Raw genomic sequence first — 15,074 nt, 5'->3', positions numbered from 1 at the left:
AGATATCAATTCTTCCCAACTTGATCTACAGATTCAATCCCAATCAAAATCCTATCAAGTTATTTTATGGATATTTACAAGCGGATCCTAATGTTTACATGGCTAGGCAAAAAATACAGACTAGCCCACATGGTATTATAGAAAAACAGAGTTGGAGAACTCAATAGTTACTATAAAGCTAAAGAGAGTGTGGTATTGGTGGGGGGAAAACAGACAAATGGATCAATGGAATAAAACCTAAAACCCAGAAATAAACTCACACAAATAGACTAACTTATTTCTGACAAAGAGCAGAGGTGCTATGGAATATATTTTCATTTTCCTCACTAGAGTCACACTGAAGACTACCTTCTCCTGGCGGAGTGTGATGAAACATTTGGAATGGATTGTCTGAACTCTGCAATGCATTTTCCAGCGATTTAGGAAAATATGCATTCATATGCAGAGAAGGCAAATGTTCCAAAATGCTAACGGCGGCTGAATCTAGGTGTAGGAATTGTAGGTATGTGTCATGCCTTTTTTCCCAACTCTTCTGGGTGAGTGAACATTTTCATAACAGAATTTCTGTTCCAACAACATCCCTACAGGACGCACAGAACCTGGTATGTGTCAACACTCCAAGGCAGTCTGCAGGTGAGGCTCTTTTTGCAGTCCTGGTGATGGGAGATTTCCATTCCTCTAACACTGTTTTATTTACATGCTTAAAGCTCATTTAAGGATCCATGGTGCCTAAAGGGTGACACACAGAATCCTCGGGACGCCTTACACCCCCCTAGGGTGAAGCCCCTGCTCTTGCCCCTACAGATCCCCTATTCCACATGGAAACATATGTACCAGAGCATTCCAAACCCTAGGACCATTTCCTTTCTAAACGCTTCCCAAAATGGGAACAATACTCCAAAGAATCAAAGCCGTGGCTTGAGCCAGATTCAGCCTGATGTCTTTTAAAGCAGTTTCCTAAAGACTCTGGGTACTGAAGGCAGCTATGGGAGCACACAGCCGGAGGTCAGCGCAATCAACAAACAGCAGTGAAAGCAAACACAGGGAGACTGTCCTTGACCAACTGGTAGTTAGTTTTGTGTTATTCCTTTTATTACCTACCAATATCTGGGGGGTGGGGGGGAGGAGATGAGAGAGAGAAAGAGAGAGAGAGAGAGAGAGAACACTATGTCAATTCAACGTGCATAAAGCTATGGACAGAATGAGCGTGGGCAGCCAGGACCCAGCCCCGGCGATGGCATCGCCACAGCCTTGGGAGAGACGTGTTCTGCACATTCCACAAAGGCCAGCGTGGCTCCATGGTGGAGCGTCGGCCTATGAACCAAGAGGTCACAGTCCAATTCCCGGTCAGGGCACATGCCTGGGTTGCCGGCTCATTCCCCAGATCCACATAACTGAGTGGTGAAAAGCCACATGCTTTGATGGAATGGTTTTGAATATGGGTGTTTCTGTTTTTTTGAGCAATAGATGAGGTTTAAATGCCCTTCACAAGGGGCATCTATAGGGCGGCGGCTGAGAAGGAAGACACGTGGGGATCACACCAATTTGGGGTCAGGTTCAGGCTTCCACTCTTTTTTAAAAAAATATATTTTTACTGATTTCAGAGAGGAAGGGAGAGGGAGCTAGAGATAGAAACACCAATGATGAGAGAGAAGCATTGATCGGCTGCCTCCTGCACGCCCGCCCCCCCCCACCCACCCCCACTCCCCCCCCCCACCCCCGCCAACTGGTTAGTCTTTAACCACAATCTGGGCATGTGCCCTTGACCGGAATAGAATCTGGGCCCTTCAGTCCACAGGCTGACGCTCTAGCCACTGAGCCAAACCAGCAAGGACAAGGCTTTCACTCTTGCTGGCTGTGGGACTGTAAGCCAATCATCTCCCCTCCCTGTGCCTCTGTCCCCTCAGCATTAAAGAGGGCTAGCAAGAACTCTGCACGGAAAATGAATAAATTTAGCTCCAGGGAAAGTACTGACTAGTCACTAGCACGTAGTAGGTGCTTCGAGCTTCCCCCCTCACCTGCGCTACACCACAGATTTCAACCCCAAGCTATCACTGAAAGAGGATTTCTGACCTTTTTTGTTGTTGTTTCCAGTATCCACCAGCTTTTGAAAAGAAGAGGGGAAACAACGCACAAGGAAATCTCATCCTATTATTCAGAAACAATTATATTACTATTCATTTTATTCTGCAGAACGGCTGGCACATTAAATCCAGAGCTTGCTATTCTAGCCTGGGCACAAGATTCCAAGGATAATCTGATCTTTAAATATTTCCTTTAAACAGACTAAAAAAAGGCAATTTATTCTCCAGTGCATTTTATATGCTGATGTAAAACCAACACAGTTTCACCACACCCCAGGCCCGTCCCCCACTCTGCAGTCAGAGCTCAGCTGTGGTGATGTACCCAGAAATCAGCTTCTCAGAAAACGTATACCAAATCCTCAGAACAGCAAATACTTCCACATTTAATTGCAGTGACTCCTGATGGGACTTATTGCAGGAGTTTACTCCCTGCCTTATTTCAGCAGCCTTTCCAACTGTCATTTCGCCTTCCCTTGGTGACTCACTGTCACTAGTGACCGTGACTTACTGCTGAGTGCCGCAGGCCTGCTGCCCCGAGACTCCCAGGGCATGGAGATCTCCAAGTTCCTCCACTCACAACCCCAACGTCCGACCTATGAAACCTAGGAAAACCCCTTGTTCCACCCCACAGAGGTTCCCTTTGAGGAAGAGTCACCTCCAAGTACCTCGGGGTCCACAGTGGAATGTCAACCTCACCATCCTCTTAGTTGATACTGAAGTCTGCAGGTTAGTCTTTAATCAGAATAAACACTCGCCCTGGCTGGTGTGTCCCAGTGGGTTGGGCATCATCCCCTGCACCACAAGGTTGCTGGTTCAATTCCCAGTCAGCGCACATGCCCTGGTTGCTGGCTCCATGCCTGGTAGGGGTGTGCAGGAGGCAGCTGATCAAGGTTCCACTCTCACATCAATGTTTCTCTCTCTCCCTCAAAATCAATAAAATTTTCTTAAAAAAAAAAAAAAAGCAGCACTGATTAATCACCTATTTGGGGCCAAGTACTACAATGGACTCTTGAAATTTTATTTTTTTTCATTGAATTTTTGTTCAAACTTCTTAATGGGTTGCCTGTTACCATGTTTCAGAGTTAAAGAAATGAAGGTCAATACAGGTAGAGCAACATCCAATTTCCTGGAGAGAAATGGGCGACGCCTAGCTTTGGGGAAGAATGTCGCAGAGGGGGAGTCAGGAGCTGATGAACTGAGAGGAAGAGGAAAGACCATTGGCCAGAGGCTTCCATGAAAGCAAAGAATGACAACCATAGAAGGTATAGCAATGAGCCAGGCGAGGAGGCTGTGTTCAACGGATTACATACACAAGCGTGATGTACGAGTGAACATACATCACTCATGATGGGAACATACATTCAGCTGAGTGGAGTAGAGGAAAGCTGCCCGAGAGAAGGGTCAGCCCAGGTGCCACAGGGCTAACCTCGAAGGCCTCAAGGCGATGGCAGGGCTTGGGCCGGGGAGGAAGACCAAGAACCAGGGGCCGATGGTCAGTGGCCAGGACAGTGTGTGCCTCGGTGACTGGCCAGGCTGGCCGGAACCAGTGTGGCTGGCACCCACTGCAACCTGACCAAGGACGCTTCTAGAGACAGCAGGTGTGGCCAAATCGAGATGGGGCCTGCGGTAGCACTGCATGGGTTCCCAGGTTGACAAAGGGGGGTGATAGCATGTTCTACTGAGTCCCTTGGGCACAGACATTCAGAGGAAGGTATGTCTGTATGGCAGGAGCCCCAAGGAAGTGGCTGTGGGGGAATTTATCTAAAAGCAGTGATTTTCAACCTTTTTCATCTCATGGCACACAAAAACTGGTTACTAAAATTCTGCGGCACACCAAAAAAATACTATTTTTTTGCTGATGCGACAAAAAATAAGATAGGTGTAATTTTGATTCATTCACGCCAGACAGCTATTGTTGTGTTGGCTGTTATCATTTTTAAATTTGACAGCCTAAGCGAAGAGAGGTCGGCGCCCCTCACTAAGGAGTCAGGTGCTGCACGATGTAACTTTTATGGAGGGACACCGGCTGAAACACTCACGGGAAGGCGTGGGGGCTCCAATGGGAATGCCAACTGCAATGCAGTGGACACGGGTCCCCTGTGCTAGGCTGGGTGCCTGTCACTCGCCGCTGTGTTGGCTGATAACCACTTTGCTCTGTTCTCCTGAAAGCTTTTAAAAATATTTTTTTATTGATTTCAGAGAGGAAGGGAGAGCGCATGCAAGAGAAACATCAATGATGAGAAGGAATCATTGATGGGCTGCCTCCTGCACGCTCCACACCGGGGATCGAGCCCACAACCAGGCGTGTGCCCTGACTGGGAATAGAACCATGACCTCCTGGTTCATAGGTCGAAGCTCAACCATTGAGCCACGCTGGGGTGTCCAGGGGCGGGAGTTCCCTGGATGCAAGACTCTCAGGTTTCAAGCTGGAGCATCCCCCCAAAAAGAGACAAATTGTTGGCTGCAGGGGGAGCTGGGATTTGAACCCACGCCCGCCTCACTGTAAAGGGTGTCTCAGTCTAGACAAGAGTTCTTCCATTTCTCCGAGAGAGGCGCCTGGTGTGTAACCCGCTGTCTCGAGCTTCCCCAGAGAATCAGCGCGGGGGGGTGGGGGGTGGGGAGCGGACACTGGCTGCAGGCTCCCCCCTCCCAGGGGACAGGCACCCTTAGGGGGGCCACCAGAGGACATGTTCCCAATGACACATCTGGTTGTTTTGCTTTATTCTGAAAAGAATGACTCCAGATTTCCTTAGATGCACAAAGCGATCCTTGAAACAATTAAGGTTACGAACCGCCCCACAGGCGCTGCTCTTCTCCCTGCGTTCAGCAGAGCCTGGCCCTGCACTACCTGTGGCGCTACTGGCTCCAGCAGAGATGTTGCCCAGCCATGACCCACACCATCTGCACCCAGAGCAAGCGGGGCGCTGAACACCGCCAGCCCAGCCGGAGGAAGTCCTGGCAGGGAAGTATCTCTTCGTTTAACTGAAAGGCACTTGTCAGGGGTGGCTGAGGAGGCAGGACGGGCAGTTCCGGGGAGAAGGTGGCTGTGGCCAAGGCCGCCTGACTCCCTGACCTGGACCCTCCCTCTGACCGGAGCTCCGAGGTGCTCGCACGGGCTGTGGCTGTGGTTTGAACTGAAGCCGGGGATCCCACGATGGAAGCTTTCCCACCCCAGTTCTCCATGAGCATCAGAAGCACTGCTCGCTGCTCCCGAATGCGCGCGGGGAGCTGTGCTAAATGCCCTGCAGCTACAAACAGGCCACGTCCCCCAGGAGGAACCCACAGACCTGCAGGTGGTCACAACAGAGTCACAGGCACTTCTGTCCTGGCAGTGGAACCACTAAGAGTGAGGAAGGCTGAGGAGGAGGAGGAGGAGGAGGAGGGTGTGGGGGGGAAGGAAGAGACTGAAGAGAAGGAAGAGGGGAGGAGGGGAGGAGGAAGGGGGAGGGGAGGAGGAGGAAGAATAAGAAGAATAAGAGCAAAAAAGAAAAAAGAGAGGGAAGGGAGGGAGGGATGGAGGGAACAGGAAGGAAGGGGGGAGGGAGGGAGGGAGGGAGCAGGAAGGAAGGGGGAGGGAGGGAGGGAGCAGGAAGGAAGGGGGAGGGAGGGAGGGAGCAGGAAGGAAGGGGGAGGGAGGGAGGGAGCAGGAAGGAAGGGGGAGGGAGGGAGGGAGGGAGCAGGAAGGAAGGGGGAGGGAGGGAGGGAGGGAGCAGGAAGGAAGGGGGAGGGAGGGAGGGAGGGAGGGAGCAGGAAGGAAGGGGGAGGGAGGGAGGGAGTCTGGAGCATGTGGTCCACAGAGGCCTCTGAAGAGAAAGGACTGAACGAGGGGCGGGAGGGGGCCAGGGAAGCAGCGGGACAACCCCTCCAGGCCGAGGGTGCAGGAAGGAAGCGAGAAGTCTTTAAGGTATGCGCAGGCCAGACAGTGTGTGCCTTCTGTTTTCACTTCTGGACAGGCAGTGGCACAGGCCCTGTGGTCAGTGTGGACACGGGAAAAAGAGCCAGCGGGGTCATCAGCCAGGGCAGTTAGAGAAGAAGAAATGGGGCCCAGAGAGGTGAGGAGACCAGGGCAACAGACCTGCCAGCGGTTGGTTTCAGAGCTGGAGTGAGGACGTGGTTCTGAACCTGAACCTTCAGCTTACTCCATGCCCTGGGCCCCTCGCAGGGGAAGGGGCTGTGGGCCATGGGCTCTATCGCTATCTTCTCAGATCTCTCTCTCTCTCTCTTTCTCTCCCCCCCCCCCCCCCCGGCCCATCCCCTCTCTGACAGGTAGATAACAAAAGTAGAAAATGCATTTGGGCCATTTCAAAAAGTTCTGGAAATTTCTATCACTTCATGCAGGAAGTGCCGGTCATGGCTCTTGTCCTCACGTGCATCTCCCAAGGCCCCCCCACCCCCCGAAAGGTCATTACTGTGGCATCAGATAAGGCCAGTGGCGGGGTGGGGGCGGGGGGGATGAGTGCTAAAGGTCACTGGGAGCTTGCAGGTGCGGGAGCCGGGATTCCCGCCCATCTGCCGAGGCTGTGTTCATTAGACAGAGATTTGGCTCATTTTTTCAGGACAAAAAAATAATAAGGAAAATAAATGATGCTTTGGCGGGAGTATTTTGCAGTTTGTGAAACTGCCAAGACTGCACAGCTCTTTGGCCACTCCACGCCCTCGCCCTCTGTGAGATGGGCAGAAGCACCCACAGTTCCCAAGTGAGGAAACTGAGGCACAATGAAGTCAGTGTCCTAAGTCCGAGTCCCCTCAGAGCCAGGATTCAAATCTAGGTTTTCTCAATCCAACCCACGTGCCTTTCCACTGGACTGGAGCTGAGGTCAAGGAGTGAAAGGGAGGGAAATACATTTTAAGTTTAAAATCTTCCATCAGATGTTTTCGGTGAAGGCCATTCCACACCGCAGTTACCCGAAAGTGCCCACCTGACAAACAATGAGCATTTCAAGGCAAACGAGGCATTTGTTTTCCTTCCCTCCGCGTCAGGGGGCCGGCCCTAGTCCTGTAGCCAGCCCAGCGAGCGCCCTCCCGGCCTGCGGACACGCGGGATGGGGACAGCGCTGGGACCTCCTTTGTGCCAGCCGCCCCCGCAGCAGGGGGTCATGTGGCCGGTGAGGCTCGCTCACTCGTTCAGCAGCCATCACCATGGCCGCCGCTGCACCAGCTGCTGGGCCATGACCATAGGAGATCATGGGCTTAGGAAGCATGAACTCGAGAGCAGGGACAGGCATGTGTGCACGCATGACAGCACAGGCCGACCCGGAGAGGGTCCAAAGAGCTATGGGAGAGAGGGGAGAGCCAGGAAGGCTTCCTGGAGCACGAGGCATTGAATTGGGTCCTGAAGGAAAGACGGAAGGGAGAGTCAGTCATTCTGGACAGAGATCAGCATGAGCAAGAGTGGGGGTCTCAAGGAGCAGGACACACTGTAATCAAGTCCCGGCTCCTCCAAGAACTGTGGTCCTCTTGGCCATTGTGTCCAGCTGTGGGCACTCTGTCACAGCGGGCAAACAGCTGGTAAGTGCCAGGCATGACAGAGCACAGGTGAATGAAAGGGAACCTTGCCCACAAGGAGCCCCTGTGTGTCCAACGCACCCACCTAACCCACATGGAAGTGAACCCCCCACCGTGTGCAGATCTGTTGACACTATTAAGTGCTTAGCCGAGCCCTGTGCTGAGCAGACCCCAATGTTCCCAAAGAGACAAAGAGTCCTGCCTTTGAGGCCAAAGCCCTTGACCTTCACCACTTGTGAGCAAGGAGATGACATGCCGTGTCCCCCGATAAAGGCCTCTTCCTATTCCCCGAGTGTGTCTCGGACCAGAACACAGTGTCTCCACTGTGAGTCACCGACCATCATCTTACTCCCTTCTCAGAGCTGACGTCTGTTTGATGATTTGCTGGTGGAGGAAAGGGGTTCCTTTTTAAAAGAACGGTAACTGCTTTTAACTTCGTGGCACGTGAGGTTCTCAGAAGCCCGTCCCCATGCGTCCTCTCCACCATCCCACTCAACTGTCACCAGAGCAGGTCAGCTGCAGGGAGGGTTAGTGTCCCCATTCTCCAGATGAGGAGGAGTCTCAGGTGGGGACAATCAAGGTCACACGGCAGGTACAGGATGAGGTCAGAACTCAAACCCATCCTTTCTCTCCACCTCACCATCTGCCTGGGACACAGGCATATCATCCTCATTACAAACAAGTCCCATGACTTGTGACATGCAGGCCACACCCCATCCCCTCAGGCAACAGAACTACAGCATAAATTAAAAGGCCAATTCATGAGCAGGGCCTCTTACCTGGGACTTATCACTGCCCCCGGAGGCCGGAGTATAAAGAGCGGGCCTTAGAAGAATCAATGACTGCCCATCCCGGAAACTGCCCAGAGGCCCACTTACACATAAGCAATAGCCTCTAGACCAGCGGTTCTCAACCTGTGGGTCACGGCCCCTTTGGGGGTCGAACGACCCTTTCACAAGGGTTGCCTAAGACCATTGGAAAACACATATATAATTACATATTGTTTTGTGATTAATCACTATGCTTTAATTATGTTCAATTTGTAACAATGAAATTGGGGGTCACCACAACATGAGGAACTGTATTAAAGGGTCGCGGCATTAGGAAGGTCGAGAACCGCTGCTCTAGACCCAGCTGCTTCACCTGACCTGATCTCCCTCCCCGCAGGCGTCCGGGGCCCTGGCCCCCACTGGCCCGACCTCTGCCCCTGCATCTGGCCTGCGGATGAAGCTAACAGCCCATCGCTGCGGTGGGCAGTCCAGTGCCTCTCCACTGACACATCTGTTAACACTCAGAGCATGAAGCCTGGTGGGAGGTGCCTCCCTGGTTCATACAGAGCTGAGGCAGATCCTGCAGCATTTGAACATGGGAGAGTCTGCCAATGGCTGGAGCCCCGGGGGTGGCCGAGGAGAGAAGGGGTGTCCCTATATCCTCTGTTGTGTGTGTTGCTGGCAATAATGGGGGTGCGGGATGGCTAGAAAAGAGGCGAGGAGAAAGGGAGGGGGCGTCTTGACTGCTAGTTTATAATCTTTCTATTCCCACCCAGCCCCAGTGGCCAAAGGCAGTAACAGGATAAACTCAGGGACACACCTGGGCCCCCAAACCGCCACAGTTACCACTTCCCTCACCTACATATCCCCTCCAGTTGCTGGCTTTGAAGCTGACTTCCCAGACCAAGGGCTGGGGTGCACTGGTCCCTGTGCATGTCACAGCTGAGCTGCAGTGACACCACACACACACACCCTGTCCCCAGCCCAGCCACAGCCAGACTGGCCTCGGGGTCCTCCTGGATTACAGGGAACGGCTACCACTGCCCCTTCACCCCAACGGGGTCTTCGCCCCAACCTGCCCCAGCTTCAGGGGCTCAGGGGACCTGCTGCTCGGGGTCCAGATGTGCTCCCTCCCTCAGCCTCCATCCGGGACTTTGGAGGGGCCCCCCCATTCACCCCACATCTCCCCATTGGCTGTCCCCCTCTGCTCTCTCCAGACCTGCCCAGATGTGCCCGAGACGAGAGGACAGGGAGGCTGGGGGAGGTAGACGGAGAGAAACCACATTTCCAGGCGGAATCCCTAAGTAAGAGAAACCATCCAACTAGCAACCAGGCTTCCAGAAACGTCACAGCCACAGACAGAGAGTTGCTGCCTTGGACCGCGAGTGCTCTCTCCTACCTGTCTCCACCGCAGGGCTCCCCTCTGCCGCCGCCTCTGGGCACCACTCCGAGGTCCCTAGCTCCTCTGTCACCTTCTCCAGCGCCAACACTTGCAGCAGCGGTGGGCGGACCTGCGAGTCCGGCACCTGTGAGCTGGTCTCCGACCCTGGTCCCCGCGGGCAGCAGGGCTACCTGGAGGAGCAAGAGGAGATGATGCTGCCCTCCTCGCGGCCGCCGCGGTGCTGATGCGGTTGCTATGGTTATGGAACTCCGCAGCTGTCCCCCTTGGCGCAACAGCTGCCCGGCCGCGGCCTCCGGGCAGCCCCGGCCAACCGGCCCTGAAGCAAGCCGCGCAGCTGACGCAGCGAAGGAAGGGGATTCGCTGCCGACACGGAAAAGCGACCGGTGGCTGCGCGGGCGCCCGCCTGCGGGCTCGGCTCACCTCGGCGCCCTTGCTGCTCTCCTTCCCCCGCCGGGACGCGCCAGACCCGGCACAGAGGCGCACAGCGCGCCCTCGCAGCCCGGAGAGCGCGCCGCCCGCCCGCCCGCTCTGTGCGCGCTCCCCGCAGCCCGCGCCGCCTGCGCTGCGCCGGTGCCGGAGGCGTGGCCCCCTCCCAGCCTGGCCCCGCCCGCTCGCCTGCCTGGCCTGTGCGGGGCGCCGCGGCCAGACCCAAGCCCCCCAGCCTTGTAGGCCTCCTGGCCTGGAGCATGCTCAGTCTCCGCAGAGCCTGGCGTTGCCCTTGTGAACTGGAAGCCTGGGATGCCGAATGTCAAAGGTCCTGCCCAGACCCCTGGGGGAAGGGAAATGAACCCACACACACATCACGTGGCTGGGGAGGGTGTTACACTTTGAAGAGGGTGTTAAACCCAGTTGATGCCTGAGTAAGGGGGAAAGCCATGAGCAATCTCTGCCTCCAATACAGGCAGCTGCGCCTCTTCCACCAAGCAAGGAACCCATCATTTGCTGGTAACCGACTTCATCTGGGCTTTGGGGTCCAGAGTGGAGAGGAGAATGGGGGCGGGGGTTGAAGCAGCAAACATCTACTGAGCATCTTCCCCAGGCATTGCAGGTGGAGAGTTCTGTTCTCGCCATCACTGTTAGGACAGCTAGATGAGAAAACAGCCTGGGAGAGGGGACCGGGGACCAGAGCTCCGTCCAGTAGACGGGGCTGCACTAACTCACAGCCCAGGAAGAGACGCAGGCTGTAAGCAAGCAATCGCAATCAGCCTGACCAGCCGCTGATCTACCTGGGGAGGGGGAGGCAGGGAATCAGGGAAGACGCCTGGAAGGGGAGGCAGGGACAGGCAAGGGGGCAGGCTGGGTATGGAGGCTATGAGACCTGGCGTCATTGGCGGGGAAGAAGGGGTGCTGCAGTCCCTGTCTGTCGGGCCTCCCCTCCCTGCAGCACCCAGCCAAGCCTTGGACCACACACGTGCTCAGCAAATGCTTGGGGAATAGCAAGTAAACGAATACGTATTTCTCCAGCGAGAAAATGGACGGACGCCTTTCTTCCACAATTTTTGTCCTTAAACTGTGATCAAAATCACATGGCGTCGATTTTGCTGTCACCAGTGCATTTCCTTGCGACCGTATTTTTGAGAGTCTGTGCAAATGCCCAGCATCGTCCTCTGCATTTGCTGGCCCCTGGCAGGACAGAGAGGTGCCGGATGCACAGGGCTCCCTTGTATTGGGATGTGTTTCAATGGCCCGGATCAGAGGCCTCCAGAATATATTGTTCAGTGGAAAAGCAAAGTGCAGAACAGTATTTACAAGAAGGCGACTCTCATGAACGAAGGCGGGAGGCAGCTGTGCGTTTGGATTTGCTCGCGTCGGCATAAATATATGCCGGGCAGGCTGCGAGAGGCACCTGCAAAGTGGGGATTAGCCACGCAGATGGGTTGGCGCGCGGAGCTGGATGGGCAAGTGAGACTTTCAATGGGTGGGAGTGAGACTTTCAATGTCCACTCTTAGGAAACTTTTATTTTTGAACCAAAAATAAATTATACACATACATATGGACAATGTTCTGCCATCTGTGTCTAGAATCTTTTTTTAAATATATTTTTATTGATTTCAGAGAGGAAAGGAGAGGGGGGAGTGGGAGGAGGAGGGGGAGGGAGAGGGAAAGGATGAGAGAGAATCACTGATCAGCTGCCTCCTGCATGCCCTCTACTGGGGATCCAGCCCCCAGCCTGGGCTTGTGCCCTGATCAGGAATCGAATCATGACCTCCTGGTTCATAAGTTGACACTCAACCACTGAGCCATGCCAGCTGAGCTGTGTCTAGAATCTTAATGAACCTGGAGAGAACCTCACATGACACATGCAACCCGTGCCATCCCCGGAGCATTCCCAAGACCTCCTCCGCCCAGCCCTGCCCAAGCCTATGTGGCAACAGAGTATTATGACTTATTACTGGGAAGTCTTCCTCTTCAGACCCTGCTGCTCAGGGACTGGGGGTGACGAGACAAGAAAGAGGGACAGAGACAGGAGCTATGCCTCGGGGTCCAGGAGCACCCATGCAGCACTAGGGAGCCGTGGGGGCGTGATTCTGTGTCAAGGCCCAAGGGTCCTCCCCATGGCAAGTCACCCCCTATGGTGGCCAACACGACCCCCATCAGTCACACAGCTGGAGTGATGTCCCCTAGGCCCAGAGATGACCTCGCTCCATGCCCTCCTGGGGCACAGGCTCCACGTAGTGCCCTGCTCAGAACTGGCACATTCTCAGCCTCACAGGGTGCGGCTCTGAACCCCAAGGGGGTTGTGGGGGGTCCGGGAGGTAAAGGCCCGGCCTCTGCAGACAGACAGAACCCTCCAGGGTCATGTCTTCCCAGAAAATGACGCGCCATCCAGGGACCACACGTGTTAGAAACCCGTCATCCGAGGCTTCCTGGTCCCTGTCTCCTCCTCCCCACTCATCCAATGAAACGCCACCTCTGCCAGTTCCACTGCGGAAATAGCTTTTGCAAAGTCATCTACCACGGGGGTCCCACAAGAGGAGCCAAGAGCCATCGCGGTGTCTATATAAACAGGCGTCATCTTACCTTCATGCTCAGAGGTGAGCAGCTGGGACAGTGTTCTGGGGTGGCTGGAAGGTGACACCCCCTTTTAAAGAGCTGAGCACTGAGCAATACAGCTAAGCCTGGGGTCCTTCTGGCTGAGTCTAGCTCTGGGCCGCAGGGGGTTCTGCTCAGGGTGGGCAGAGAGGCCCAGCGTTTTCTTGCGTCCTGTAGAAGGCCGGTTTCAATGGTAACATCCTGTGGCAACAAGGAGCAACTGTCAGGAAATGCTTAGCTCCAGGGGGACAGGGAAAAAGAGCCTCCCCTCGGACCCTGGGAGGCCCCTTTGTTTTAGGACAACTGGGAGGAGCCAGGTGCCCGAGAGAGGACGTCACTTCCTGCCCATAGGAGGCAGCCCCGGCAGCGTGCCTGGCCTTGAGGCCTGGCTTGCTCCTCTCTGCGTCCTCGGAACCCCGTGACTGAACTGTATCTCAGGGTCCCGCCTGTACAGTGTCAGGGCTGATGATCAACCACATCCCATAGGTTGGTGGTGAAGTTGACATGAATTAGAGCTGACGTGGATGTAAAGGGATTAGAACCCAGGACTGTGTCTCATGCAGAGTGAGGGCTCCACAGGTGGGAGCTAATGTTGTTTCTTGAACGTTGGGATGAGTCGGAGAAATAGGAAAGGAGCGCGGGGTGTTGTGTTCATCGGTTCTACTTTCTTTCTCTCCAAGTTGCCTTCATGGTGGGACCTGCCCAACCCCCCGCAGCCAGTGATGGGCCCAAAAATTCACGTTGATGCCACTGGATCTGAGTTTATCTGTATACACAGCACTGAGTAGCCGATTCTGTAATATAAGTGGAGACACACATTCCCAAACCACTAGATAATCACCCCAAAACCACACCCACACGTCACAGGACTGCGCCAGAAGATGGGAGCTATTATCGTCCGATTTTCCCCAGGTGAGGACACTGAGGCACGGGTAGCAAATAGAACTTCTCCAATCTACAAGGAGGCAGGCCATGGTCCCAGGGTTTGCACATGTGGCTTCCACTCGGTTGGTTCACAAACTCGGGAGTTTCCTGGGTGAAATCTGAAACTGGCCCCAGACGCAGACGCAGGGGGAAATCAAAGACAGAGGCAGGGCCCTCCACATGGGCGGGCGGCAGGGTTAGGACGTGAGGGAGCTCCGAGGCCAGTCTTGGGCTGTCGCAAGATGAGTAGATCTCTGCACCCGCCCTCCAGAATCTTCCAAATGTATGTAGCGGCCTTACCGGGGCTCAGCCACATCCACCGCCCAGAGGGTCTCAACACCAGTTCCTCTCTCACGGGCGCGTCCCGGGAAACAGCTCCCGCTGTGGGAACGGCAGGCAGAGTGTGTGCGCCAAGGACGGGAGGGGCAGGGAGCCCCCTATCGCCCAGGGCCAGCTCACAGGTCACCCCAGGGTCACATCCTCACGATGACCCCCTCCAACACACCCCGAGAAGTAGCCAGAAAGGTGCATGTAACAGACAACCGCTGAAATCTCGGCTCAGGGTTCATGCTTCCCTGTCCCACTGAATGGCGCCCCTTGCTTTACTGCTGAGAAACGCTGGGCTTACTGCCGAGGAAAAGCAGCGGGTAACAAACCACCTGCCTCTTAGAATGTCAGCGGCGACGGTGAGGGAAAGGGACCATTGAGCTGATAGTCCTATGACATTAACAAACGCCCTTCCTGAGCTGGAATATTTCACTCGAGAAGGGATATGCGTACATAAAACTCTGTCATTTTAATTTGTGAATCATTAAATGAAACGACTGCAGTAGTGCTTCGGGGACGAGTTCTTCCTGTGACAAAGGGGACGGCCTTGGGAGTCGGCCAGAGGATTCTCACTTCTCCCAGCCGAAGCACCGTCCAGTTCCAGGCCCTCCCGGGTGAACTGCAGAGGGAAGAATTCACCACGGGCAGGATCCAGGCCCCTTTTCTGCGAGACTCCTTTCCTCCTGAGTAATAGATCTGAAAGGCGCCACCCGTGGGATGTGCTGGGGAATTAAATGCCTCGAGTATCGGGGCCCCCCAGACTCCTGTCCCTTTGAACACAGTCCCTTCCAGCTCCCCTTCCTTCTCAGGCTCCTGGCGGGGATGTAGAAGGCTCAGTGGCCAGGTCGTTACCTCCACAGAGTAACAGTCAGGAGCCTCGCACCAGCTGCGCCTCTAGAACAGTCTGCTCGACGGAGCGCAGTGACCTTGAGAAATCCTTTGACCCTCATTCTTCATCTCTATCACGGGAAGGATTTGTAAGAGGAGCAGGAAGGTTCCTCCTAATTGTGACAGTTTCGGGGTCACCG

At 54.7% G+C, this 15,074-nt stretch overlaps 1 protein-coding gene across 1 annotated transcript in view; it reads right to left on the bottom strand.

Annotated features, from left to right (window-relative positions):
- FAM135B (family with sequence similarity 135 member B) overlaps positions 1-10,282 on the bottom strand; it is an 89,347-nt gene extending 79,065 nt beyond the window's left edge. The window contains exon 1 of the mRNA XM_081111458.1: positions 9,759-10,282. The gene's annotated coding sequence lies outside the window, so the exon portion shown is untranslated. The remainder of the gene's footprint in view (positions 1-9,758) is intronic.
- Between the last annotated feature and the right edge of the window lie 4,792 nt (positions 10,283-15,074).

The sequence above is a fragment of the Myotis nattereri genome (assembly GCF_964212035.1).
Source record: "Myotis nattereri genome assembly, chromosome: 17".
Classification (NCBI taxonomy): Eukaryota; Metazoa; Chordata; class Mammalia; order Chiroptera; family Vespertilionidae; genus Myotis; species Myotis nattereri.
Note: the sequence above shows the minus strand (reverse complement) of the source record. Positions and strands in the feature narration are given on the sequence as shown.